We start from the raw sequence: 19,506 nt of genomic DNA, 5'->3' as shown, positions 1-19,506 counted from the left end.
AGCTCACTGAGCAAGATATATAGTCAAGCCAAAGAGCAAGGCAATTCCAAAGGGTCAGACAAGACCACAAGGCAAAGCAAGTACATGAGAGAGCAAAGGTAAGTCTGCAAGGCAAAGGTATTACACAGAAACAAGAGTCAAGGATGAGTTTTTCCAAAGCCAGGGGAGAATAAGCCAAAGCAAACATTGTTCCTCACAAAGACAGACTGTTCTGGCTTCTACTTAAGTCAACCCATGTTCTTTATGAAAGGGTGGAGTGACTTTCTCCCAGCCATCCTTTGAGCTTGCCTCCGCTCTACTCTCTGTGTCCTTGGATCGAGTGGCCTTGGATCGAGTGGGGGGAGGCAGCAGTTCCTCATCAGAGGAAATTTGCTGCCTCTCACCACTATTGCCTGTCTGCAGCCAATTGTCGTGTCTGGGAAGGCAGGCAGTTCTTGGACTGGTTGACCATCTCCCCCAAGGCCTGAAGGGCCAGAGACAGCATTGTCTTCAGCCACTGGCCTGTGCAAACATTTCAAGGAGATATGCCATTCCTATCGGATGGCTCCAGTTCCAATTCCTCCTCCTTCCTGAACCAGGAACTTGCAATGATCTTGCTATGTGATGCAAGAGAACTGTAAGAATATTTTTTATGATTTAATGAAAAAAATGCTTGAAATTATGCAAACAATATAAACATTTTACACTGAAATATTCTACAATAGCTTCTCTGCTCTAGATGTTTGATTACGTGCTATTAAGTAATTTTACAGTGCTATGTAGCTAGATCTTGTCCATGATCATCCATCTCTTTCATGTCATCCAACGGTGCACTCATTTCCAATGTAACAGAGTCTATCTACCTTGGTGTTGGTTATCCGTTTCTCTTTCCTTCCATCTTTTCAAGTATTAATGCCTTTTCCAGAAATGGCTTTTTATATAATATTTCTGAAATAGGATAATTTGAGCCTGGTCATTTCTGCCTCAAGAACTCTGGAATGATTTACTAAACGATGCATTGTTTGCCCACTCCAGCTGTCCATGGTATTCTCTGGAGTCTTCTCCAACACCAAATTGAAACTCGATACTCTTCCAACTACTTTAAAGCTCAAATTTCATTTCATAGGTAGTAAGTATATATAAGGAGTACCATGGCTTCCATGATTATGATTTTGAAGGTATCAACACATAATGCCACTTGATTATCTTTTCCAAGGCCTTCATTACTGCTATACTAAGTGCTAATTTGCAGGATGTTATTTCACTGCTTTTTTCTTTACTATTGATGATTGACTCTTAAAAGAGAAAAGTGATTCGCCACTTCAGTATCTTCATTATCAGTTCAAAGGCTGCTTGCTCTCTTTATTTGCTATTCTTTATATTTAACTTTAGTCTCATGTTTTCATTGTGCTCTGACTTTTCATAGAAAGCTTACAGATCTTTTGTACTTTTGGCTATCAGGTTTTCCTCAAGATACATTCAGCATATAGGCTCAATGAATAAAGGGAGAGAATGCAGTCTTTCTAGTCTGCCAACCTGCAGCCTGTCTGTATGCCCTTTTTGTATTATGACTCTTTTTAAACCTGTATATGAGTTTTTCATTAAAACGAGTTGTTCTAGGATTCACATTTTCTGAACATTTTCCACATGTTGACATGATTATTATGCATAAATAGTACATGTTTGCTGTACTAAATAGATTTAGATTTTCTTTGGAATTCTTAAATGGATAAAGATACTGTATGCGTCGTCCAAATCTAAAGTGAAGGTTAATGGCATATTTTCTCCTATTTTCCCATTGTTTAGAGGAACTAGTCAAGGTGTCCACTTTCACCTTTTTTAATATCTGTATGGACTCTTGGTTTGTGTTACTAGATAACATAAGGAGAACTATGGGACCTAATTCAATGGAACATAAATTCCATGTGTCTTTTTAAAGCTGACAGTACATTTGCTTTGTTTTTTTCTGGTTTTTGTCATTATTTTAAAAAGCAATAAAAGAATAAATAAAGAAATCAAATATTGACAAGTTATGACTTTTATCTTTAATAGGCATCTTTATACTAGCTTCTTGTCAAATAAAAATATATATCAATAAACATTTAGAAAATTTATGTTAAAACAATTCATCATTCATAATACATGTGGTATTCGATCTTTCTACAAAGTCATTGGGGAAATAATCATTGATACAGGGGAAATAAAGCAATTAGGAAGAATGTTGAAACTTTAAAATAAATATTCAGACTGTTAACAGACTTATGATTCTACTGTAATAACAGTTTGATTGAATGTTTATTTTGACATAGAGTAATGGCTTTATTACAACTGCATCAAAAGCTATTGAAAAAGATTCTGTACTTCTGTTTTATTAATGACAGAACTTTGGAGGAGTTATTTAAGCAAAAATCATATTAAGTATATGAGCTGTCATATTCTAAAAACCTTACCAAAGCCTTAGATACTTTTAGATGAATACTATCAGATAAATATTATTAAAACATGATAGTGATTTCTCTACACCATATTTTATTTCATGATCTTTTATGTTCCCTTATCTGCTTTGGTGACATTTTCCTTCTTTATCTGATGACCTCAGAAATCAAGGTTATAAAATAGAAATGATGACATTGCAGCAGTTAAATATAACAAATTTGACTGAGAGAAAATGTTCTGTCCATTCTGTATATTACATTAATTCTCAACATCTTTATGAAAAAATATAGTTAATAAAAATAGTTTAACTTACTTTTTTCACATGGGAGTAACAATTGTATGCTGGTAAATGATTGTGTTGTAGGAATATTGTTTAAACCAATGATGCCAAATCTGTCATGTGGGTCAAATGTGACATGCCATGTTTGGGGTGATACACCAGGTTTCACCAACATCTGACAACTCAGATGTTCTCAAAAGTATTCCCTGCTCTCACATGATTTTTAGAGGCTGTGTTGATCATACATGAATGGGCTGTGCTCTTGTACACCTCCAGACTCTCAGGAAGCCACATTAAAGAACTGTACTTTCAAAAAATTGTGAGAGTACAGGATGTGTTTTCACAATTTGGGGAGTGTTACACATGTGTGCTCTCAGGCTCAGTTTATGATCACTCACTCACTCACTCACATGCCTGTAAATCTGCCACACTCCCTCCTAAGTCAACTGAGGCACAAATGGTTCTTTAAAATATGCAGAGTCCCAGTGAATTTAAAATAACAGCAAACTTTTACTGATATATTTTCTCTCTCTCTCACACACACACTCATCCAGAGGTACCCAGCGTCTAATACTAGGCTGTCAGGCACTAGCCAGTGGGATGGGAGCTGCCAAGTCAGGGATCCAAAAACGACTCAAAAGATTGGGCAGACTTCAGGACCTCTTTTTATCCCCTAGAGTTGGTGGAAGTGGCTTCCCATGCAGGTCTAAGTCCTTTGTTGGTGACTCTTGGAGAGGGGCTTGCCCTGTGCTCAGGCCCAATTTCTGTCCTTTTGTTCCCTTAACAACTTTGTTCTTTTTCTGAAGGAACTTTTCCTGGATTTGTCTACCCTGTTTACATGACTTTGCCACTTTTAGATATGGTGGCTTTGTCTTAGTCTCACACATTCCTTACCCTGGCATAGAGTTAAACAGGAGATGCCGCAAAATGAGGCTCACTCATCACCACTCAGAGCATTACAGGTTTTTATATGCATTCTTGCCAATAGATTTGCTGTCTAGTTGGCATGGAGGTACAATATTTTAGGAAAACAAATCTAACACACTGAAAGACTGAGGAAATTAATCCAAAAGCAAAGAATACAAAGAGAAAATTTTCCTTCCCCAGGATCCCAAATCGGGTAACTAAGATGTGAGCCAAGACCAGTTCTAGCCCCTCTGGATATTGGAGATGTGAAATGCTAGTCTTAAGCTTGACTAGTTTTGCTTCAATATAATTCTTATTGTTGCAAAGACAGTTACAGGATTCACAACCCTGATCTATCCTTAATAGTACATAATCAATAGTCTCACAATTTTGGGTGACTGTAGTTCTTATGTCTGTCATTTCTTCTGTCAGAGGAATGATGAGGGAGGATATGAGTTTGACACTTTTAGCTAGGATGCTCATCACTTTTTTTAGATCTATGTAAGCTCTTTTGGACAGGGCAGGGACCTTTACTAAGGAAAGAGTTAGAGCCATGACTTCTGTTTTGGATAAGTATCATCGCTCTCACAACAGGAAGATAGTTCCCGTTTAAGTCATATTGATGGACTTACTTGCATGGAAGGCAGGGCATATAGAGAGGTCAAATGCCATAATGGCACCAGCCCCCCCACCCAAACTGTGGACTGGGACATAACCATGAATCTCCTTCCCACATAAATAAGCCTTTAGGTGAAAATAAATGAGGGGGGGGGGTGCATAGGAGACATTATAAATCTTTTCACAAGTAAAAACAGGAGAATTTGAGGGCATTCGTGTTTATGATACCCAACGTTATTGAAATATATACACTGAGTTGCATTAGTTATACCTAAAAGATTCTTTGGTTTGTCCTTTGTTTTGGTTCTGGAGATAATCCAAAGTGATAGAACATTTCCTCCCACAAGTCACTCGTAAATTCCTTTAAAGGAGTAACATCTCTTAATGTCTTTAGGCTTGAGGGTATTCCAAAGAAGAAGGTGGATGTGACTCCCCCCAATGTCAAAAGTCTCCCTACACAAAAATGCTATGCTCTTCATAGCTATTTGTGCCAATTCTACAAAAGAAATGTTGTTATGACTGTGCTGCAGTGCTTCTAAGCATTGTCCCAGGAGTATTTTGAAGAGAATGTAGGTCTTCCTGACTTGAGTCCTATGGATAAACTGGAGAGAAAGAGAGGGAGGGAGGGGAGATGTCATCAAAAGTAGCAGTGGATCAAGCATATTTACACAGACTTAACTTGGGAGCAATGCTACCATCGGTTTGTGTCCAGATATACTAAATGAGGTGAAATTACACCATATGTGGACTTTTCCAGCATGTCCTAGGGATCCCTTTGGTTTTCCTTTCTTCACCATAACTTTATTTCCTAGCTTAATGTCACTTGGAATAATTTTGTGCTCTTTGGAAGCAGGATTAGCTTGTTCTAAAACTTTAGCAATATCTGCTCTTTTGCTAAGTTTTTAAGCCATTCTGGATTCCAATCTACATATCCTCCTCTAGTTTCCCCGCGCACCCAAACAGGATTTCATAGGAACAGTCTCCAGTTGAGCTGCTAGAACACTGGCTATTAGAAGAGTTGGCAGAAAATCTACCCATGCATGTGGATTTTTGAAACAGTTTCCTTAATGCACTTTTAATGGTGCCATTCATGAGTTCATATTTTCCATTACTCTCCAGTCGATACACTGTCACTTGCGTTTGATCGCCAACTGTGCGGTAAAGGCTTCAAAGAACTGACTAACAAAAAAAAAAAAAGATTTGCTCCTATCTTTTGAAATCAGTAATGGCAGGCCCCAGCAACAAAATACTTTCTTGGTACAACAACCTTGCAGTGCTTTCTGCAGTATTATTGCATGTGGGAAAGGCTTCCACCCAACAAGAAAATCCACCTACTACAGCTAAAAGAATTGTAAAACCATTCTTGTGCTTGGTAATCCCTCAATGTAATCCAGGAAAATTATATAACATAGAGCAATTTGTCTTTGACCATAAAGTGGAAGCTGAAATTTAGAATAATCTCATTTTTGGACTTGACATTCCAGGCAATTGTCAACAATTTGTTGAACCATTTGCTATTGGTTGGGCCATGTTGCAACTTGACATATCTTTGCCAAGTCTTCTCCATTTCATCATGGATCATCTCATTTAGATCCAAAACAATTTATTACTTAACCCCAAATTTACTTACCACTACTAAAGCATGTACAAAAGAGGTTGGGCAACCTTTGGAGAAGAACCAAGTATCTAAACCAGTATGAGCCTTAATCCAATATATGGGTGGTGCGCATGGTTGTTTTCAATGAAGAGGACAATGAGGATGAAGAGGATGGCATCTACAGCCACCATCACCAGGTGAGGGAGACACGGAGGAGACTCCTGACGGCTTGGTTCAATGGGGAACAAGCACGACTCAGCAGCAGTTGGGGGAGGGGGTTAAAAATGCAAAGGGATTTGGCTGTGGGGCCAGGACTCTCCTTGAAGAAATTCTCGCTGTCCTCCAGCTTCCTTTCCTTGGTGGAGCTTTGCGCAGTGGAAAAGCCACTCATGTGGGAGGGGCTGGGGGAGAGACACAGCCTCTTGTTCTTGCACTCCAGGAGTTGCGGTAGGCACTGACCTCCACGTCCAGGGTCACCTTGATGTCCAGTAGCTCCTGGTACTTGTCTAGCTGCTGCTGCATGCAGGCCTGCATCTCAGCCATCTCCCATTCCTTGTCTGCCAAGATGCGGCGGCTGGTATCCCGCTCCTGGGCCAGGGAGTCTGCCAGGTCCCGCAGCTTTGCTTACTTAGCTGCCAGCTTGGTCACGTAGCTCTTCTCCAGCTCCTCCTTGTAGAGCTTGACCAGGGCCTCGTGCTGGCCACGGAAGTACTGCAGCGCATCGGCCAGCATGCTCTCCAACTCCCGCTGGCACCTGTTGTCGATCTCCACCAGGCGCATCTCGTGGCAGCGTTTGCTCTCATGGAGCTCCTTGCTGTAGATGTTCTTTGGGAACTCCAGCTCTTCCTACGGGTCTGCAGGCTGGTCTCCGCATCCACCTGCTGCAACATTTCGTCCTGAAGCTGCTTTTTGATGTCGGCCACCTCCAACCTGGCCAGCTGTCCTCTGAGGTCACGGCCTTCAGTCTCCAGGTTCTTCCCCAAGGTGGCAGCGAGCAGGTTTCCTTTCTTTTTGGCCTTGAGCTCCTCGCTGAACTTGGTAAGCTTCAGGCTGGAGAAGCACACTCTCCCTGGCTACCGAGTTCAGCGTCTTGCACGTGTTTCCCAGCTGGGTCTTGTAGGCTGCCTTGATGCCAACCACCTGGAGGCTGACCTCCTCCTCTGAGTTGAGGATGCGCAGCCGTAGTCCCGCGGTTTCCGACTCCAGCAAGCACACCTTGCTGATGTAGACTGCCAACGGGTGTTCAGCTCCTGCAGGTCTCCTTCTCTTACAGGCAGGTGAGATGGGTGGGTGACAGTGGCATGGAGGTGTAGGAGCCGCGCTTCTGCCCAGTGGGGGTCTCCATGATGGTGGTGGCGGCCCCAATATATGGGACTTTTAGACTCTGTCAGTTATTACATATACTGTTCATAAACATATACACATATACATACATACATATATATCTTGCCACATTTCTTCCTTAGCAGGTTGTCTAAAGTTGATACCACTGATGTCTTGCTCAGTATTGTATGTATTGAGTAATCCCTTTAATAACATATTCACTGTCTTATGCAATTGCTTTCCCCCTCTTTGCCTATCACATGCTGCAGTACTTTTTGAACAGCCACTAATTCTGCTTCTTGCGCGCTATGAGAATTTGGTAAAAGAACCCCTAATTTTAAAGCACTAGTAGAAATAGTTGCCTAAGACATATACCTGATCTCCTCCTCCCACCATCACTAAATCGTATTTCCTTACCCAATACTAGGCTGGCAGGCACTAGCCAGAGGGACGGAAGCCTTGATGCATCATGTGAGGAAGCCTCAGGGGCTGCTACAGGAAGTGGTGGACCCAACCCAGCCGTGGCAGGATATAGCAATGGATTTTATTGTGGAAGTGCTGGAGAGCAATGGTCATACTGCTATATGGACTGTGATCGATCTCTTCTCCAATCATGCCCATTTTGTACCATGGTCCAGGTTACTGTCTGCATAAAAACTGGCTATGTTATTTATCACACATGTCTACAGTCTCCATGGGGAATGCAATTTATAGTGAAGTTCTGATGGGGGTTTGTCCAGAGGATTGGTTCAGTGCAGGGTTGTAGCTCAGCTTTCCATCGAGCCCCAATGGGGCAGCTGAAAGAGATAATGGTGTAACACTACCTCCAGTGTTATGCCACCTACCAACAGACTAATTGGGTCGATCTTCTGCTGTTTGCGGAGGTGCATAGCAGCACTGGGTTTTCCCCGTTCTGGATGGTCAAAGGGTTAAATTTCATACCTATTCCAGAGAACCCACAAGAACCCTCCTCCCCTTGCCAGCTTGATAAGTGGATGAGCAACATACAAAGCATGTGGAGCACAGTAAAGATGGCTCTGACCAAAACCGCTGAGGCTTACAAAGCCCAGGCGGACAAAAAATGGGTCACTCACAAACTGTGAGTGCGAACCGGCAGCAATGCTGGCAGCAATTCACCCCTGACTTATCTGCTAATTCCTTGAAGAAGCTTAATACAAGGGACACCCTTGTGCGATCCATCAGAATTTTTTCAGCCCAGGTTCACATAAATAGCTCACAGACAGATGAATATTCTAATCTTTTCTGGTTTGTGGTCAAATCCCTCCATTAAACCTCCATGTGTCTGTGTCTATCCTAGTAAATGCTCTCTTTTACCCAGGTGGGCAATAGGAGTCTGGGGAGATTAATATTTGGCCCAAGTAATAGATCAGCAGATGAAGTGTTACTACTTTTTGCAATTCTTCCTATAATACAGGAATCTCCCCAGTATGCTTGTCATAGAACAGAACAAAACAGAATACAATGCTGAATAGAATAAAAATATAATAAAATAGGGAATAGAATACAATAGAATGCAGAATAGAATAGAGGGTGGAATAGAATAAAACGTGGAATAGAATAGAATGCGAAATAGAATGCAGAATAGGATAGAATAACTTTAAACTTTAACTTTACATTAAAATGAATTTTTGTTGCATACAGCTCTGAGGGTTACCATCTCCAATATACACTACATAACTGTTCTGACCCCCCTCCTCCGTCCAGGAACGAAAGTCGAAACCAACGTAAATGAGAATGTTTCTTTTAATCAGTCCAGACTCTCACTGGCTGCAAGCCACATAAACAAGGAGATAAGCACTTTGGCAGCAAGTCCTACAAAACTTGGCAGCAACGCAAACAAACTCGGCAGCAATCCAGCCTGCCAAGTTTGTTTCTTGTTAATCCTTAACGTTGACTTCTGCAGAAAGGTGTGGCACAAGCAGTCTCTTTTATAATCAGGCGAGGATCTTAATGATCATCAGCTGAGTGTAATCACCTCTTGTAATTACACCGTTGTTCTTGACACCGAGTAGCCTTTCAACGGCGTGCATCCCGGAACAACTCACAGGTGTTTTCTGGATCAGTCACTCTTGTCTCTTCCCCACTGCTCCAAGGCTCAGATGCCACGTGGTGGCCAACCAGTCTCTCCTCACCCTGCTCAGAGTCGGAATCCTGTCCAGGGTCCTCCACCGCCTCCAGGGCCAACTCATAAGACCCCTCACTGTTGGAGTCTGGCGGCAGCTCCATTGGCTCCTGCCAGGCCACAATACTATCCCTCACTGCAGGGCCCTTCCCCCTGGTCTGACGCCCGGGATGTGGTCGGGAGGTGTTGTCTGTATGATAGGCTCACACCAGGGCAGGGGCATGCATGGCTGTTGCATCAGTCCAGGTCCCCTCATTCGACCCCTCATCCACCCAGTCTACCAAATACATGAACCGTCCCTTGAGCCATCTTGAGTCACGAATCCGGGCCACTTCCTGCAGTGGCTGCGTCTCCTGCACGCAATGATGGTTGATGGGAAGAGGGTCGGCAGAGAGGACAACCCAATTGTTCAGGGATCAAGAGCGAGCCGTGAAACACCGAGTGCACTTGCATCGAGCGTGAAAGTGTCAGGAGATAAGCCACCGGGTTGATGACGGCCTCCACGGGAAATGGTCCAAGATACCGATGGTCTAACTTCTTCACTGGCTGGTGGGATGGAAGATGCCGTGTGGACAGCCACATGTGATCTCCTACAGCCAATTCCGGCATTGCTCGCCGAGACTTATCTGCCACCCTTTTGTAATCTTCCTTCGCCTGGTTCAGATAGCGGTGCACCACTTGGTGGATCACCTGGAGCTCGGAGAGTAAGTCCTGTGCTGTGGGGACCGGGGAGTCCACCGGGGTGAGAAGGAAAAAACGAGGGTGGTACCCGATGTTAGCCATGAAGGGTGTCATCCATATGGAGGTGTGCTGGGAGTTGTTAAATGCAAACTCCGCCACGGCCAGGTACTCCACCCAGTTGTTCTGCTGCTGATTCACAAAACAGCACAGGTACTGTTCTAGAATGCCAATCACCTTCTCCGTACCCCCATCAGTTTTGGGATGGTGCGCCCAGGACAAACATACTTGAACATCAAGAGCTGCCATCAGCCCTTTCCAAAACTGGGCCGTGAATTGTATCCCATGGTCCGACATGACCCAGTCAGATAGGCTGTGCAAGCAGAACACGTGTTGGCTGAACATGCGGGCCGTGGCGCGGGCTGTCAGCAATCTCCAACAGGGAATGAAATGCGCCATTTTGGTGAGCAGGTCCATTACAAGAGGACCGTGGTAAGCCCTGACGACGGAGGCAGCTCGGTCAAGAAGTCCATGGACACGGCTCCCCAGGGTCTGTCCGGGGTCGGCAAGGGCTGCAATAACCCTGGAGGTGCCTTCGTCGCTGACTTGGCCTGGACACACAATGTCACATACTTATGCACGTCGTCTTGTAAGCGACGCCACCAGAACATACGGGAGACGAGATGCAATGTCTTGAAAAGACCAAAATGTCCTGCTGCTGGAGTGTCATGACACTGGGAGAGAACCAGTCCACGGATGGGCCCTGCGGGCACATAGAGCTGGTCCCAATACCTCAAAATACCAGTCTCCAACCTCCCCTTTATTGGGAAGGTTGTTGAGAAGGTGGTGGCCTACCAGCTTCAGCGGTCCTTGGAGGAAGCCGATTACCTGGACCCCTTCCAGTCCGGCTTCAGACCTGGTTACAGCACAGAAACCGCTTTGGTCGCATTGACCGATGATCTCTAGAGAGCCAGGGATGGAGGCCACGCCTCCATCTTGGTTCTTCTTGACCTCTCGGCGGCTTTCGATACCATCGACCATGGTATCCTTCTGCGACGACTGCGGGAGGTGGGGGTGGGAGGCACTGTTTTGCAGTGGTTCTCCTCCTACCTCTCGGACAGGTCGCAGTCGGTGTTGGTCGGGGGACAGAGATCGACCACGAGGCCCCTAACATATGGGGTGCCGCAGGGGTCGGTCCTGTCCCCTGTACTATTTAACATCTACATGAAACCGCTGGGCGAGATCATTCGGAGGCACGGGATAAGATACCATCAATATGCGGACGATACGCAGCTGTATCTGTCCGCCCCGTGCCAACTCAATGAAGCGGTTGACGTGAGGAACCAGGGTCTTGAGGCCGTTAGGGACTGGATGAGGGCTAACAAGCTTATACTCAACCCGGAAAAGACCGAGTGGCTGTTGTGTTTTCCTCCCAACAATTTGGTTAGTGTTCCATCGCTCAGGCTGGGGGGCCAAATTTTACACCCCTCAGACAGGGTTCGCAACTTGGGAGTCCTCCTGGACCCACAGCTGACCTTTGATTACCACCTGTCGGCTGTGACCAGGGGGGCATTTGCCCAGGTTTGCCTGGTGCGCCAGTTGCGACCCTACCTGAACCAGGAGGCTCTCACAACAGTCACTCGTGCCCTCGTGACCTCTAGGCTGGAATACTGCAACGTGCTCTACATGGGGCTGCCCTTAAAGAGCATCCGGTGGCTACAGCTAGTCCAGAATGCGGCCGCGCGAGTGATTGTGGGTGCACCTCGGTTCGCCCACATAACACCTATCCTCCGCGAGCTGCGCTGGCTACCTGTTGATCTCCGTGTGCGCTTCAAGGTGCTTCTTACCACCCACAAAGCCCTTCATGGTAGTGGATCTGGGTACTTGAGAGACCACCTCCTGCCAATTACCTCCTCGAGACCTATAAGATCTCACAGATTAGGCCTCCTCCGAGTGCCATCCGCCAGCCAGTGCCGGCTGGCCACTACGCGGAGGAGAGCCTTTTCAGTAGCAGCTCCGACCCTTTGGAACGATCTCCCCATGGAGATTCGTACCCTCACCACCCTTCAGACCTTCCGCTGGCTATCCCGTCAGGCCTGGGGGTAAAGACTATAATTCGCCCCCACCCGAATGCTGAATGAATGTTGTTTATTCTTTTAATTACGTGTTATGTTATATGTTATTGTATGTATCCCCCCCCATATAAGTTGTTAGCCGCCCTGAGTCCCCTCAGGGAAAAGGGCGGCCTATAAATAAACTTATTCAATTCAATTCAAAAGGTCCTCATCAAAGGTCCACAGGGAAGCCGGCCCTACTTTCGCCTTTCATTGCTCCACCCACTCGTCGCCCCACCCACTCGTCGCCCCACTGCGACGCCCCATTGCTCCACCCACTCGTCACCCCACTGTGCATCCCGTATCAAAGACCGTACATCCACGGGTTCATGAACAGCAGTGAAGGATTTGACGGGTAGAACAGTCTGGGGTGGAAGCAAATCCACAGGGTCAGAATACTCTGGTTTTCTAGACAGGGCATCCACCCTTTGATTCAACCCACTAGGGATGTACGTCACCTTAAAATTGAACCGGGCAAAGAACAGAGACCACCGGATCTGATTCAGCTTACGTGCCGTGGTCAAAAACTCCAAATTCCGATGATCCGTCCAAACCTCGACCTGATGCCTGGCCCCCTCCAGGTGATGCCTCCAGACCTCAAACACCACCTTGATAGCCAACAACTCCTTCTCCCATATGGTGTAATTGCACTCGGAAGGATTGAGTTTCGCAAGTAGTAAGCGCAAGGGAAAAGGGTACTATCAGGGGTGTGAGCCTGCAGTAACACCACACCCACCGCGACGTCAGACGCCTCCACCTTCACGAAAAATGGACGATGGGGATCAGGGTGCTTCAAGATCAGCTCCTTCGTAAAAGCCTGCTTCAGGGCCACGAATGCTCACTACTCCGTGGGACCCCAGTGAAACAGCACTTTCTTTTGCAGGAGCCAAGTGAGGGGCACGGTCAAGAAAGCAAAGCTGGGGATGAAGGTCCGGTAGTAGTTGGCAAACCCGAGAAGTCTCTGCACATCTTTCATACATCAAGGAGGTTGCCAACTATGCATCGCCTCCACCTTGCCCAGCTCCATCACAATTCCTTCAGGGGAGATACGGTACCCCAGGAACTCGATGGTAGTCTGCCAAAACTGACACTTCTCCAGCTTTGCGAACAAACAATGTTCTCGGAGTCGCTGCAAAACCAGACGCAAATGACGTTGATGATGTTTCCGGGACTTCAAGTAGATCAAGATGTTGTCCAGGTAAATGACGACAAACTGATCCAACAGGTCCCGGAAGATATCCTTCATGAAATGTTGGAAGACCACCGGCGCATTGGTCAACCCGAATGGCATGACCGTGTACTCGAAATGTCCGTACCGGGTGCCAAAGGCCGTCTTCCATTCGTCCCCCACCCTGACTCGAACCAGGCTGTAGGCGCCACACAAATCCAACTTCATGAATACCGTTGCCTCCCGGAGCCACTCCAACAACTCCGAAATCAGGGGCAGCGGGTACCGGTTATGTACCATGATTGCATTCAGGCGCCAGTAATCGCAACAAAGTCTCTGATCCCCGGTCTTCTTTTTCACAAACAAAACCAGGGCAGACAAGGGCGAGGATGAAGGCTGGATAAACCCCTTGGCAAAGTTTTTATCAAGAAAGTCCCACAATGCAGCCAACTCCGGCTCAGACATGGAGTATAGACGACCTGTAGGGATCTTCGCATCATGTACCAGGTCGATGGGACAGCCATAAGGCCGATGCGGTGGCAGTTGATCCGCCTCCTGTTCGCTGAAGACATCCGCGAAGTCCGCTAAATCCGGCATTGCATTGCAAGGACGGGAACGTGACCAGATTTTGTGACCAGTAGATCTGAAGGTCGTGCATCAGCAGCCAAGCCAAGCTCAAAACTATGGGGAAATGCAGGCCCGAAGTCATGTAAAATTGGATGGCCTCCTCGTGCTCCCTGAGGATCAAACGTAAAGGTTGCGTGGCAGCCTTGATAGGCCCAGACAGAAGCAACCGTCCGTCAATGGTCTTGACCGGCATCGGTGGGTGCACCGGACACAGAGGGACGTCGTACGCTGTAACCAATGCCACATCCATAAAGTTCGTGGTAGCCCCGGAGTTGACTAAGGCGTGGACTGGAATTCCCTGTGGACTACCCGACAAGAGGATGTGTGCTGCTAGAACCAGGTGCCATGGCAGCCCGTCCACCTCTGTTTTGGACTGCGCCTGACCCATCGTTTCCTGTGGATTGGGCCCCGTCCTAGTCTTGACACGTGGCTCTGGAGATGAAGGGTTGGTCTCAGACGTCACAGCCCCCCTACTCTTCTTAGGGCAAGCTGTGGATAAATGTCCAAGAGCCCCACAAGAAAAACACAACCCCCTCGCGCACCATCTGTCGGGTGCCACTCGGGGTGTGGCAGCACTCAACTCCATGGGCTTCCCCCTGGCACCTGCAGTCTCCTGAGGAACCAGCACACTAGTGGTCTCTGGGGATGCATGGTGAGGCCTCCGCCTCTGCATCCGGGCATCAATCTGGAGGCACAAGTGGACCAACGCGTTGAATGTCGGTGGCCTGTCCACCCTTGCCAGTTCATCCTGCAAGTCATTGGACAGCCCGTCATGAAAAGTATCCATAAGGGCTGGCTCATTCCAAGCAGAGTCCTGACTAAGCAGCCGGAATTCGCTGATATAATCCTGCAAGGAGCCATTGCCCTGCTGCAGTGCCTTGAGTTGTCTGGTGGCTGTTTCTTCCTTAATAGGATCCTCAAACATCAGCCGGAAATGAGTACAAAAGCCCTGGAAATCATCCAGCAGAGGGCTAGGCTCAGACAGCAATGGCGTAGCCCAACAGGCAGCTGTGCCTGAGAGCAAGCTAATGATAAATCCCACCTTCATCCAGTCAGTGGGAAAGTCCTCCGCTCTCAAGCTGATAAACTACTGGCATTGTCCCGGGAACGCTGCAAACATAGCTTGATTGCCATCAAACTTGTCTGGTGTAGCCACTGGACACTTCCTCCTTGGCTGGGGGGGGGGGGGGGCTAGCAAGTCCCAGAAGCTGAGAGACTTGACCAGTCAGCAAAGCAAGCTGTTGAGCCAACTCGGGATTCTCAGCACAGAGTTGCTCCATTGTAGCTAAATGGAGATTTGTCTGGGGCAGAAGTCAATCTGTTCTGACCATCCTCCTCCGTCCAGGAACGAAAGCCGAAACCAACATAAATGAGAATGTTTCTTTTAATCAGTCCAGACTCCTGTTGGCTGCAAGCCACATAAACAAGGAGATAAGCATTCTGCCAGCAAATCCTACAAAACTTGGCAGCAATGCAAACAAACTCTGGCAGCAATCCAGCCTGCCAAGTTTGTTTCTTGTTAATCCTTAACGTTGACTTCTGCAGAAAGGCGTGGCACAAGCAGTCTCTTTTATAATCAGGAGAGGATCTTAATGAGCATCAGCTGAGCGTAATCACCTCTTGTAATTACGCTGTTGTTCTTGACGCCGAGTAGCCCTTCAACTCACAGGTGTTTTCTGGATCAGTCACTCTTGTCTCCTCCCCACTGATCCAAGGCTCAGACGCCACCTGGTGGCCAACCAGTCTCTCCTCGCCCTGCTCGGAGTCGGAACCCTGTCCAGGGACCTCCACTTCCTCCAGGGCCAATTCTTAAGACCCCTCACTGTCGGAGTCTGGCGGCAGCTCCAACGGCTCCTGCCGGGCCGCAATACATAACCATGACAGAATAAATAAATACAAAATTAAGCATATTCCCATATATATTATATGACACACAGAAACAACACAATCTAGTTCAAGATGGTGAGAAAAATGAATCTTGCGAGTTTACCAGAAGGATGGCATTAGGAACACAACTGTTACAGAATCTGGTAATTTTTCTAAAAATACTTCGAAGCCACCTCCTGGAGGGGAGCAATAGAAACCAACCATAAAGTGGGTGTTTGGGATCTCTAACAATGATTTGAGCTTTAAGCACATAGCGCTTATAAGCAGTATCCTGAATAACAGGAAACAAGTTTCCTATAATCTTCTCAGCTGTCCTTACCATTCTCTGTATGGATTTTCTATCTGAGGTCTTGCTGCAACCAAACCAAACAGTGATGCAGTTTGTTAAAACACTCTCAATTATGCCTTTGTAAAAAGTGGCCAAGACAGAAGGAAAAGATGTTCTCTCCTCATCCGACACTGGAAATGCAGACACTAGGTTTGCATATTTCCCTAAGGATGAGTTATGGAGAGACCAATTCAGATTGTTAGTTATCTGCACCACCAGATACCACCTTTACAGATACATCCTTGATACTGAGTGGAGTATGATTATTCTGGCTCTTTCTAAAATCTACAATGAACTCCTTTGTTTTATCAACATTTAGAGAATCGGGTTACTTTTATTGCACCAGTCCATCAGAGCCTTCACCTCTTCCTTATAAGCATCTTCATTGTCATCCTCGATGAGACCCACCACTGCTGTGTCATCCACATACTTCACAATATGATTTGTAGCAGATTTAGAATAGCAGTCATGGGTCATCAAGGTGAACAGTGGTGGACTCAAGACATAATCCTATGAAGAACCTGTACTCAAGGAGATGGAGTTGGAAACTTTTCTTGCAAATCTCATAAACTGGGGCCTATTAATAAGGAAATCAAATATCCAATTATATAAAGGGGCATTATAGATTGAAGATGTCTGTGAGAACAATGGCCAGCTAGTCAGCACACTCCTTAAGTATTCACCCAGGGATATTATCAGGACCTGCAGCTTTTCAAGTATTGATTTTCCAGACGACCTTCCAAACAAAAGTGTATCAAACCTGAGCTCATCAGGAAGGAGAACACCCTTCCTTGCTGTAATGCTGTTTGTGGCCTCAAACTGTCCCAAAAACATATTTATCTTGTTTAGAGAGTGTGTGTCATCCTTACAGGGAAGCTGCCTTATAGCCAATAATAACCCAAATACCTTGCCACATATGTCTCTGGTCCATAGGATCTTGAAAGAAATTCTGTTCTTTCTGACTATAGACCCGCTTTACTGTTTTTAAAGCATGTCTCATGTCAGCTCTTGCTATTCTAAGAGCTGTCATATCGTATGATTTAAAAGCAGTGTTTCTCATCTTCAATATTGCACTAACTGTCTGAGACATCCAAGGTTTCTCATTTGCACACATAACAATAGTCTTAAGAACACTGACATCCTCCATATACTTTTGAATATAAACAGAGTAGAAGCATACTCATTCACATCAGTAGTCATTGCAGTCTCTTTAAATATGTTCCAATTCATGCACCTAAAGCAGTCTTGTAGAGCTTTCATAGCTCCTCCTGGCTACCCTCTCTCTTGTTTTCTAATTGGTCTCTCTCTATTTATCAAAGACTTACATGCTGGCATAAGCATCACAGAGAGATGATCTGAGGAGCCAAAATGAGGGTGAGGGGTCGTTTTAAATGCTTTCTTGATGTTAGAGTAAGCTAAAACCAGGGTATTTCCACCTCTAATATTTATGGAAATTAGGGAGGGCTGCTTTCAAGTTAGTCTGATTGAAATCCCCTAACACAATGAAAACCGCCTCTGGGTGGATAGTTTACAAGTCTTTGGTAGTGGTATAAAGAGCACTCAGGCCTTCATTCTTGTTTGCACTGGGGGGGGGGGATATACACATGATTAAGATGACAGTGAATTGGCAAATAAAAGAGTCTACATTTAGCAGCCAAGCACTTGGCATCAGAAGAGCACTGGCTGGAGACTTCCTTAGCATTAGTACACTATATCTCATTAATATAAAGACATATATCCCTACCACAGGATTTTTTCACTCAAAGCACAGCTTCTTTCCAGACCAAATGTTGAAAAGGCCATCATATTGATAGCATTGTCTGCAATATATGACTTTAACCATGTCTCTGTCAGGATTATAGCACAGCAGTCTCTCACCTCCTTGTTCATGGCTAGCTCAAGATTCAGATAATCTTCTTTTGGGAATAGACAGCTAAGATTCCATGCAACTTGGAGAGACGTCAGATCTGGATCTCTTGTGGCTGTGCACCAATTCAAGATTAGTTCCCCATTTGATTTCTCCTCCTTGCCTGGCTAATTAGTTTCCCAACAGAAATTAATAGAACTAATCACTAAAGAGAACTGTAGTTAAATTGACTGCATATTAAAGCTGATGAAATGTGAACATGCAACTTAGTATAGATTTTGGTGCCAATATCTCCAAGAGCTTAGGTTTTTTTTAAAAAAAATTGGATGATTTAAGTCTCAACATCTGGTTAAAAAAATCAAATTGATTTAAAAAATCCATGAATGCAGAGTTTAGAAGGGCTACCTTATGATTTGGTATAACAAACACACATTGGAAACTAATGGTAGTCATTTGGATGGAATATTTGTATATAAGAGATTACAAACCACTGGCATTGGGTTTCTATGAGGTAATTGCAGACACAAGGCTGAAGCTTAGATGATTTGATGATTTCTGAATTAGAAAGTAAAGGCTTTTGAAGCAAATGTTCAGAGCAGGCTATGATAAAATCTTCACCTCAGTAGGGATGACAAGGGAAGGCAAGTTTGGGAAAGCACTTAAGTTGCTTTAGTGAGGAACTATTACAATAATAATATAGATTAGAGAAACTGACCATTGGCTTACCTGAAGGGTCATTCTCTCTGTGCTGCGGGAGAGTCCAAGCATGGGTTAAATTCTGTCCCTCTGCCCAAAGGACTGGATTGAATTTTCTGGCCATGCCTCCTGGTCTCTCCTCTGAGTTCAGTTTTTCAATGAAGGCATGGTCCCCTGGAAGACAAATCCACCATAGTAACTCTATAGCATCCAACAGACTAGGACAAGTCTGTTCAGATGAAGACAAAAAATGTAAGTAACCCACAGTGTGGTTCGACTCTCCCTCAGTGCATAGAGAATGACCCTTCAGGTAAGCCAATGGCCATCCTCCTGCACACTGCTTGGAGAGTCCAAGCATTGGACATACCCAAGCAAAAAATGTACTAGGGTGGGAAAAAACAACCCGAGCCCTACTTATGATGGAGAAATAACGCTTTGCAAAACTCTTCTGCCAAAAGTAGCATCTGCAGAAGCAAATTTGTCCAACTTATAATAGCTGATAACCAGTGACGGGTCACCCAAGTCACCGTCTTGCTGATCTCTCAACAGACGGCTGGGTAGCCCATGCTGCCATTGTGGCTGTACTTCTAGTCGACTGCACCGTTATGTGTAAAGGAACTGTTCTGCCCTGGTGTTCGTAGGCAAGAGAAATGCAAGTTTTGATCCAGCATCCAATGGTAGACAATGTGACCCTGCGGACCATAGATGCTGGTTGAAAAAAAACAAACAAGGCCTCAGAACAACGAAAAGTGGTTGTATGCTTGAGATACCTCTTGAGTGCCCTGCGAACATTGAGTGTGTGCAAGCGATGCTCTCTGGGATGGCTAGGGCAAAGGTCTGGAAGAACCACTTTCTCAGC

At 45.5% G+C, this 19,506-nt stretch overlaps 1 protein-coding gene and 1 pseudogene across 1 annotated transcript in view; both read right to left on the bottom strand.

Annotated features, from left to right (window-relative positions):
* Positions 1-19,506, bottom strand: part of LOC106552492 (ubiquitin-conjugating enzyme E2 E2) — an 88,520-nt gene that overhangs the window by 18,124 nt on the left and 50,890 nt on the right. The gene's annotated exons all lie outside the window — the stretch shown is intronic.
* LOC106554126 (lamin-A pseudogene) lies at positions 6,007-7,161 on the bottom strand (annotated as a pseudogene).

The sequence above is a fragment of the Thamnophis sirtalis genome, unplaced genomic scaffold (genome assembly GCF_051295495.1).
Source record: "Thamnophis sirtalis isolate CommonGarterSnake01/CBP01778 unplaced genomic scaffold, rThaSir2_p1.2 scaffold_4, whole genome shotgun sequence".
NCBI lineage: Eukaryota > Metazoa > Chordata > Lepidosauria > Squamata > Natricidae > Thamnophis > Thamnophis sirtalis.
The sequence above is the reverse complement of the archived record's forward strand: the minus strand, read 5'-3'. Positions and strand labels throughout refer to the sequence as shown.